The 9,987-nt window shown below is 32.4% G+C and overlaps 1 protein-coding gene across 4 annotated transcripts in view; it reads right to left on the bottom strand.

Annotated features, from left to right (window-relative positions):
* LOC119637051 overlaps positions 1 to 2,836 on the bottom strand; it is a 25,543-nt gene extending 22,707 nt beyond the window's left edge. Inside the window, exons 1-2 of one of the 4 annotated variants that reach the window (XM_038032857.1) lie at positions 2,797 to 2,835; positions 2,409 to 2,470 (exon numbers count right to left, since the gene is read on the bottom strand). The gene's annotated coding sequence lies outside the window, so the exon portion shown is untranslated. Of the gene's footprint in view, positions 1 to 2,408; positions 2,523 to 2,796 lie in introns of those variants that run through there. The other 3 variants (XM_038032858.1, XM_038032860.1, XM_038032855.1) reach the window with 3 other exon arrangements.
* Between the last annotated feature and the right edge of the window lie 7,151 nt (positions 2,837 to 9,987).

Below are 9,987 nucleotides of genomic sequence, written 5' to 3' on the forward strand. Positions count from 1 at the left end.
TTTTTTTTTTTGCTTCTAACACGTCTTTATGATGATAGTATGCTACTATCACGTATTATATAGAATGGTAAGAGCATCGCACACACTTTCTATTCTACGCTTGTCATTGATCCGAAAGCTGTTTCTTTTTTCCTCCTATTTTTGTTTTTAGTTTTTTTTTTTTTTTTTTTCGTTTTATTTGTACTACTATTGTTCACGTTTCGAAAAATTTTTGCCAATAGAGAGACGACTACTAACAGACAATACAGTTAAAGACTAAATAGAAAATACAAAATAAAATCGACCGAAACTATCTAATCGACAACTGAAGCTTAATGTAAATGAAACCTTAAAGAACATACAACAGCAATAAATTATGACATGAAGCGACGAAGCAAAAGAGGTAAAGAAAAAAAAAAAACAAAAAAAAAAAACGAGAAAGAGGTACACAGATACGAAATACGAAACGCGTAAAGAAGTTAGCGGAACTAGCACGTTAACTACATACATACATAAATACATACATATATGCATGCATGAATATATATATATATATATATATATAAGCTGACTGACTCACTGACTGACTAACTAACTAAGTAACTGGATGACTGATTGTTTAGGTGCTTTGTTATTGTATCCGTCAATGAAAAACAGATGTATAGTAGATTTCTGATTCCGTTGGTAACATCTAGCAATATGCGATAGACATTTCATGAAATACATATGTATTCATTAAAAAGTTTCAAACTTTGTAATCATGTCGGACTATCCATTTGGACTTTTGTTGTTGCAACGCGTTTAATTGGAAAAAACTGAAGTTGAGAACTAAAGGCATGATAAACAATTTGATACCTGGATTAATCTGCCCACAAACATTGTTAAAATAATCGTTAATAAGCATATGCCAACATCTACGATAATTTCGTGCTGTATATTCCTCAAGGACGGGAATTCAGTTTTCGTAAACGCTTGCGTTTGAATTCGCCATTTCATGGCATCTAACAGCACACGTACCTTATTCGCTGTCTCTCAGTACGTAAGATGATCTTCATTATTTTAATAGGCCTGCCACTGTCGAACACTTGTGGACGGGGCCATTCTTTCCCGTCTATGAAATGCCTTCCGTTTATGAAACGTCTTTCTTTTGCTTTAACTACAGGCGCGACAACAATTTGCAAGCAGGAGTTCCCTTGTGCCCGGACATGGACGTGGTTTGCTCTCCATATCATATATTTGCTGCATATAAATTCACATACCTACTTCAAAGAACTTCCAGGATCTACAGTATAGCATCTACGATGGGAAACCTAATTTGGTAGCGGATGCAAAATTTCACGTTATTCTCTTCATTGAGTGGGTGTTTGTATGGGGTCTATATATGTATGTATGTATGTATGTATGTATGTCTCTAGGTTCTAGAAATTTGATCAACTTGAAATTTAAATTAATGTCTGTCTGCCCATCTTTCAAATTTGCATGACAAAAACCTCTGTATATCCCTAATACATGGAGTGTATAAAGGAAATTCAAAAGTGAGGTTAATAAACATGCTTAGTAATACCTACAAAGGAGGAGGAAATCTATTTATCGCTTCGATAATCACGTATAAACGGTGGCCGATGTTCAACTATAATTTTTTGCAGATATACAAAATGGGTATGACTCGCTCACGACCGTTTTCATGATAACCAAATTGCGTTCCTTCACTAGTCTTAACTACGGTTAACTTCGGAATGGCTATCAATTTACGACTTGTCCTGCATAATCCTTTAACATAAGGAGATCATGATTTTCTTTTCTTTTTTTTTTTTCATTTACCAAAGTTAGTGGGTACCGAAAATTCGTCTTAAGGCGTATATGACTTTCTTGTTCGTTTTAAAGAAAAGACTGCTCTTTGTTTTTTTTTTTTTTTTTTTTTTTTTTTGTATAGAGTATTTCTTTTTGTCTTTTTTCTCTATACAAGAAGAAGGTCATACACAGAGTGTAGTAAAATAAGTAGAATACATAACAACAAAACTAACGATTGCAATAACAAACAATTTTGCATGTATTTGTATATTTGTATTTGTATTAAACCGATTGATGGTAAGAGCATTAGAACCGCAAAAAATAAGAAATAAAAAAGAAAAAAAAAAAAAATAAATAAATAAATAAATAAAAGGCAACAGCAACTGCGACTTATAACAATAACAACTATGCCTGTGGCAATCAATGTTACATATGTAATAATACAATAGATAGTCTAAAAAGTAATAAGCCTTTTTAAGGAAATTTACAAAAAAAAAAAAAACTCATTTATTCATTGCATTCATTCAATTCATTGGCATATACGTTTCACTAATGTTAAATATCATTTTCCAAAGCTTAATACATTTTAGGCTACATAGTATTTGCGTCGAATTTAATACAGAGTTGCACATACATACCTAAATTTCTTTTTCCTTATTTTCCCAAAGGTAATCCAGTTAAATAACTGTTTTAAATTTTACTTGTAACGACAAAATAGACAAAAGGGGAAAAACAAACAACAACAACAAAAAAAAAAAAAAAAACAAAAATAGAGAAGGAAAACATATATTTTTCGAAAGTATAAAAAAAACAAAAAAACAAAAAAAAAAAATATTATTTAAAAAAATATTTCCATTTGTTATGTTGTTTTAATTGAAATCTCCTTAACACATTTCAAGTATGATTTCTTTATATTTGTACATATAATCAATCAGTTAAGGTTTTTCTTTCGCTTGCTTTCCTCCCATTAATTTGATGCCAAATATAAAAAAGACAAAAAAACCAAAAGAAAAAACAAAAAATTACTTAGTAAAATAAAGTGAAGAAGAAAACTTTTTTTTTATTTTTATTTTTTTTTATTTTGAGTGGCGCACTTAATTTGTACCTCTAACAACCTTTATGGTTTACAAACGCGCAGATACTGAATCGCATTAACGAAAGACTTTAGACACAAACTTCTATTCGTATACATCATACACCCAGGCCATGTACATTCCCACAGATACATGCATGCATATATATATATATATATATATATATATATATGAATGCATACATGCATACATGCATACATGCATCCATGCATCCATGCATATACAAAGAAACATTCCACAAATCACTTGTTGTCTGTTTAGTTATTTTTATAATCAACCCAAAGCCAGACGTATATTAAGTTTATTATAATGCTTGTAAAATCTGCAAATTGTGCTAAGGCCGGTTATGAGAGAGAGAGAGAGAGAGAGAGAGAGAGAGAGGCCATCGTTAACTAATCAATAATCATAAAATTTAAAAATATTTCCAATTAAATAAGTAAACATTTTCCATAAATAAAATGAAAATCATTTTCTTTCTACTTTAGGTAAAGTAGAAAGAAAATTTCGATCGTTTCTTTTTCGTTTCTCCTTCACCTCACCTTGTACAATGTATCGTATTTTTATATATTTACGAAATTATCTGTGACATTATCTGTACCTAATTAAACTTTCCTTCTCAAATTTTTGATTAGCCGAATAATAATCACTTATCTTTCAGTGTAATTCGAGAATCGAACTATTTTTCACGCGATCTCCGAAAATGATTGATCGATAAATGGGGAGAAGTAAGAATGACTAGAAGTTAAGACGAGCGAATTAAGATTTCCAAGCATGCGCTTAAATGCTAAGCCAATTGGCTTAGCAACATTTATCAAATATGCTAAATATCTTGCTAGTTCATCGCTTTGTCATGTCTCCTGCCTAATTTAACACTTGTTGCTTTTAAAATTTTTCTCCACACTTTTGCTATCGACGCATCAACATTTCAAGTATTACTTGTTATTTTAAAACTTTGATGCTTTGATGATTTTATATATATCGAGTTTGCTCATATACTTTTTACAATTTTTAAGCCTTCTATATACCGCAAGACATATTGTCGTGAGTGCTTGTTCTTCGCAAGCATTCGTTGTCTGTAGCGCTGTCCAAATACAGAGAATTCTCCTTTCCGCTCCTCCTGTAATCCTTATACACATTAAAAAAGGATAAATAATCGTTGTCTTCAAACATCTCCGATTGTTTTAAGGGCTGCGCGTCCTTAACCTCAAATTCATTATTTTTCAATCACTTATAAGATTCCCGATAGGCTGTCAACAATTAAGTTCTTTTTCTCTTTGTTTTTGAAAACTTAAGGTTTCAGCGGCGCTTTCAAGTGATGAAGTAGCACTTAAAGTAAACGCTGCTTCGACCGCTCGAAACTGGGCATTTTGAATTGAATTGAAATTTCGTTTATGCTGCTTATGAAAGCTTACATACTACGCGCAACATGTGCCATCATGGATATTAATTCGAGTACACTTCATTTCAAATTTGTGAGGAGCACTTTACATAAAAAGGCGATAAAAGAACGCACGCTCCTAAAAAAAAAGGAAGGTTTACTTCTTCCTACCATTAGTAGAGGCGATAACCTTTTTCGTGTCATTGTTGCTTAAATTCTCATATCGGCATCCCTTCTTCGTTAGTTATAAGCAAAAAAAAAACAAAATAAACAAAAATAACAGTTTCATCCACTAGTGTGACCACCAGAAAGATGTATAAAAAAAAATTTATATCGTCTTGCACGATATGATATCGGCCGTAGTGTCGCTTGGCTGAAATCGCAAAAAAGCAGCCTGATCTTCTTCCTAAATCGTTTTTCCTCGTTTTCATGGTCATGAGGCCGAGTTCAATTTTTTAATTGAATCCTTGAACGAATTCGTCTGTTGAGAATAGATATTTGAAAATTCCAGCACCTTCTTCTTTTTTGCATATTTCTTTTTCCAAATCGTTAGATTACATTTTCGGAACGTATTCCGAAGATACATATCTATATTGGACTTGTACATTACACATCAATTCTGTAAGTTTTCGAACATTGCTTTGACTTTTCTCAAAGAACATAAAATATGGTTTTAAATTAATTCGAACGCTTAACTCTATACCTTCAAGGAGTCGCATTAAAATATTGAGTTAAAGAAATTCTTCGAACTTCGAGAGGGACTTATATATCGTATATAAAAAAAAAACAACAAAATTGGGACCGATAGTCACATTGCGAAAAAATCGCTATTCGATATGGATAAGTTGCGTGAAGTTTAACAAAACCGCCCATTGACGCTATCTAAGGCAATGTATTGGGTCATGGGTTGATGAGTTGCTCGCTGCAATTAATTTCCATTAAAGCGCACAATTGGAGTAAGTAAAGTAAAATGTCAAGTAGTGATTAATAAAAGATGTACAGGTCTTTTATTACGGCATTGTCTGGGTAAAACTTGAAGAGCACTTGATCGGGAAATTTTGATACGTCAGGGATATAACACGAACCCTGGTTCGTCCCTGGTTCGACTATCATTCATTTTTTAATCAGGAACGGAAACCTTTTAGTGATATAGAGAGAGAGAGAGAGAGTGACATGGTTTGAAAAGAAGTTTGTGATGATCATTTAGTTCACTCTTTCGCCATGACATTCCAGAACGTGTGCCGGGAATCGGAAAATGTTATCGATTAAAATGGCATGTGTTTGGTTCAAGAAAGTACATTTAAGGTACATAGAAGAAAGATGCATTTGCATTTTAGTGAAAATACGCCACGAACAGAGAGAGCGAGAGAAAGAAAGATAGAGAGAGAAATCTTACAAAACTATTCGGAGTAACAAAGCACTGAATTTTAATTTTCAAACTTACAAAGCGATGCTTTGCTGGTCGAAGCAAATTGTTAATCACTTCTCTGCCTTCGCAATTATTGTTTAATAATCTTAAGCTAGTAGATCAAGGATAATAAAAAAAGTTTTGTTGTAAAGGCTTTACAAATACGATCAATGTAAGTGTGCTTTGAAGTGAACATTATTCTGCAGCATTAGCAGTAATGAGTGAAAATTTAACTAAACGTGATTCCACTTTAGCGGCATTTCATTTTACTGCATCAATTCTCTTTTTGCTAACGGACTTAATTCACCTTTCGTTGAGATTATGTGAGTTTCGTTGCTTGAGTCTCGCTAAGAAAGACTTGGAAATATCTTCTGACAATATCGAAATATAAATCGCGAATCGTAGTGAACTAAAGCAATGATCGGATTTTATGCAATTTTCCAGTTGTTAAGATTAAAAGTTTAACAACATCTAAGTAATAAGCGCAAGTGTTTCGTTGCAAACCGAAATTATTGCCTTGTGTTTACCATCATGTTATGGTACATATATGTAGTAAACGCATAATTTTTTTTTCATTATTTGATTATTATGAGGAATGAACAATAACAAGATATTGTAACTGTGTCTTTCCGTTTGCAACTTGTAAAAAAATAGCCTTTTGATTGTGGAGACAATTTGACAAATACTTAACCTTATAAGATATTAATTCTTATCTCGTACAAGCTCAATAATTTTTTTTTTACCTTTTTTTTTATCTTTCAATCTAGGCTTGGTTGATGCAGAGTTGACGAGAACGATATAATGCTGAACAGGACATTAGAAGAGAAGAATTTTTCATATATATTTACTTCACCCGCTCGGGCGGGACACTTATGTTACATATCAATTTTATTTTATTTCCTTTAAATAATTAATTATCTAATTTTCTTAACTATGCCGAATTAAGGTTAACTGGAAATTTAGTAGGAAGATTGATTGTGAAGCGGCTTGTTTCGCTAAAACGTACATAAAGGGTATTAAAGTTTCGCTGTAAGCTGCATGTGACATCTGTCTTGTTTTACAAGTTTGTTTTTTTTTCTTTTCTTTTTTCAAAAACAAAAGGAAAAACAAACAAAAAAAACTTTGGTGCAGCACTTCGTTTAAAACTTTGCCTGGCTTATGGGTCTAAGCATATTATCTTGCGAGCATTCCAAGAGATTCCATTCGCAATTGTTTTTCGACTTTTCGACTCGTAAAGAGACTTGTGCATATGTATGCCAAGTGTATGTTGTGCAGACATATTGAGAAATTAAATTTCGGGATCCTTAGGTAAATTTTGAAAATAGAAAAAAAAAAAAAAAATGCATTTTCTAATTAATTTCTAATATTGATACTCATTTTCATTTGCTAAGGCGTTTCGTTTGCCTTTTGCTTATCAAAAAGAATTCATAAAATCCGAAAAGGCATAGAAGTGAGTGGAAAGAGCCAGGGAGACGGAGTGTGTGTGTGTGTGTAGAGAGAGAGAGAGAAAGAGAGAGAGAGAGAGAGAGAGAGAGAGAGAGAGAGAGAGAGAGAGAGCAATTTTTGTCTGAAATGTTTAGCGAGAGTTTTATTATGAAAATTTTTGCAGTGCTCTTCGTTTTAATCGACCCAATATTGCTGAAATCTCTTGAAATCATGAGTCTAATCGATATCTGCTCGAATCTGATTGCTATTTATGACCTGACCTTTGTTAAACTTTGTCTACTTTCTTTTTATTGCGTTTTCTACCGTTTTTGCTAGAAATTCACGCATAGACGCAATATATATACATTGGCATGCATGCCTGCATATATGTAAGCGTATATAAGTGCAGTGTCGTTAATCAAAAAGTAGTAAAATATTTAGTAGGGTATAAAAATAGTAACGAAAACCGGTTGGTGTACTAAATACTTACTATAAAAAAATTAAAGGTCAGTTGAGAACGAATTGTAGATACCCTAGTTCTATAATCTTAGATACCCTAAAACACACAGATTTACTGTAATGGTAGTCGAACTTATAATAACTTGTAATAGCTATTATGAAAAAATTTGTAAATTTTAGTTCCTTAAGGGTCACGTATTAGTCAAGAATTTTAAGTTTATAAACATATATTTTGTATAATTTATTTTTTTTTTCGCCTGAGTAGTTGAGTAGAAAAAGGATCCAGACTAACGACTCGGGGGTTGTGGTTTCATATCTCAAGTGCGGTAGAGTTTCCAAGATAGCCGATCGCTTTACGAACGCCTTAAGATTGTGGTCTTTGAATTTATTTCTCTGGCTAAATTAATAATAATAATAATAATAATAATAATAATATAAAAATTTTAAAATTTAATTGTTTACTAAATCTTTCCAATGCAAAAAGGCAAAAAAAGAAAAGTAAATTTCACATCGTCTGATATGCAGATGTTCAACGTATAGAAGAATGGCAAAAAGTTGAAATCGTTAAGGTTGCAAAGCTTTCAAATATGTCAAGTCCAATGGAACAATTCATTCAATATGATAATAATTGAATGGCAAATGAAAGCATAATGACGCCCAGACTCGTTGACCTATTTGTAATGTTCTATAAGATTCTAAATTCGTCTGAAACGAATTAATAGCAAGCGATATGGAAGTCGCTTATTACAATTGGATCCGTAGCTGCAGAAGAAAAGTCAAAATGAAGAATAAAAATGATTAGAAAAGTTTTAATCGCTTGAAAATAAAATCCTAAAATCATCGATATATTCCCCAGATATTGTGAATGATGATTCAGAATAGATGGACCATTACTATTTCGACTTCATTTCGTACGGTTAGTGGGGAGTAATGTATTCTCCTTCATTTCAAGCAAATAAAAACATCACTCGGAAATGTTACCACCACAACAACTAACACAATTGTGTCGGAAAACGTAAGCAATGCATCAAAAGTAACGATGTCGTGAGTCTTCAATATGAAGGAATTCGGTCCCATATAGTAGAAGTCGCTCAGTAAATGTTTTCAATTCTAATCTGAATTGTCTTACCCTACCCGCTGTTATCAACGCACGTTACTCCGTACGGAGTTCGATAGGTGAGTTATTGTTTGTTCGAAAGGTTCCATTCTTATGACGATAACCAAATATGGGCCCTTTCGGATATAGCCTCAATGGATAAATGGCGGACAGCCAACTATGTACGTAGTGATAAAATTGAAGAAAAAGGGACCGAGACATGCTAGAAAAGTTAGACGAGCAGTGTAAAGCTTTAGTGGCAGACATAGTGCCGAAATGGACGGTCAAGCTCATTGAAAAAGTCGTAGCATCGGAATTTGTGGATAAGCGCTTCAGTCTTTTTCGAAGACTAAAACTCACTCTCCTTTTGTCAAAGAATTCATAAAATAATTTAATGGTGGGGAAAGTCATAACTAATATTTAATAAAATATTCATTCTCGCGTGTTATGAAAAAAGCTTTTTTCGTTTAAAAAGAAAAAATTAAATTTATAAAAAAAATAATAATTAATATAAATAACTTTTTGTACGAAGTTCTGAGAGTAATATAGTGTAGTAAACGCATTTTATTTAACTGAAAAAATCACTTAATATATTTTGTCTCTTCGAGCGCAGGATTACGATATCTAGAAAGACGACACGTACAACGTAAATGAAAGTAAGTTGTTTTTAAAATTCGTGAAGAGACAATTATTTTAAGTTAATCCAAAATTTTTCAGCTTAAGTGCCATCTAATCAATGTAAAACTGGGATAAGTCAAATCGATGATTGGGATGAAGATGACGATGACTTATTTGCCTCCATTAGCACACAAGAAATCTTAGATCAAAACGAGAAGATCAATAATAATAAAAATAATAACTTTCCCAATATATCTAAGTTTCAACCAAATAAGCAGGTAACGCAAGGTATGAATTCCTCACCCCTTTTTGATGCTTATTTTTACAATTTTTTTTTTTTTTATTTCTGCAGGTTTTCAAACAGCGAATGGCAAGAAAGTGGTCATATCTGAGAAAGGGAAAAAACGCGTGGAAGCCTTGCTAAATGAATTTGATGAAAGTGATGGTGATGAGGATAACTTGCTTTGTATAAAAAATAAAATTATTTATAAAAAGCAAAGCATGCTATCGGAGAAAAACGCTTTTAATACATCTTTAACAAGCTGGAAAGGAAAAAGAATTAGTGGAGTTTCTTAAAAATGCTGTTGAAACAAGTACACCATGCTCAAATAGGAAATTGCCCCTTCAGGAAATGGAAAAAGATCGCGATACACTATTAATGATAAAAAAGTGGCGTCTATCGGTCTAGTTCAAAGAAATAACGATGAAAATAAGAGAATTGATAAAACACGCAATTATA

The sequence above is a fragment of the Glossina fuscipes genome, unplaced genomic scaffold (genome assembly GCF_014805625.2).
Source record: "Glossina fuscipes isolate IAEA_lab_2018 unplaced genomic scaffold, Yale_Gfus_2 43, whole genome shotgun sequence".
NCBI lineage: Eukaryota > Metazoa > Arthropoda > Insecta > Diptera > Glossinidae > Glossina > Glossina fuscipes.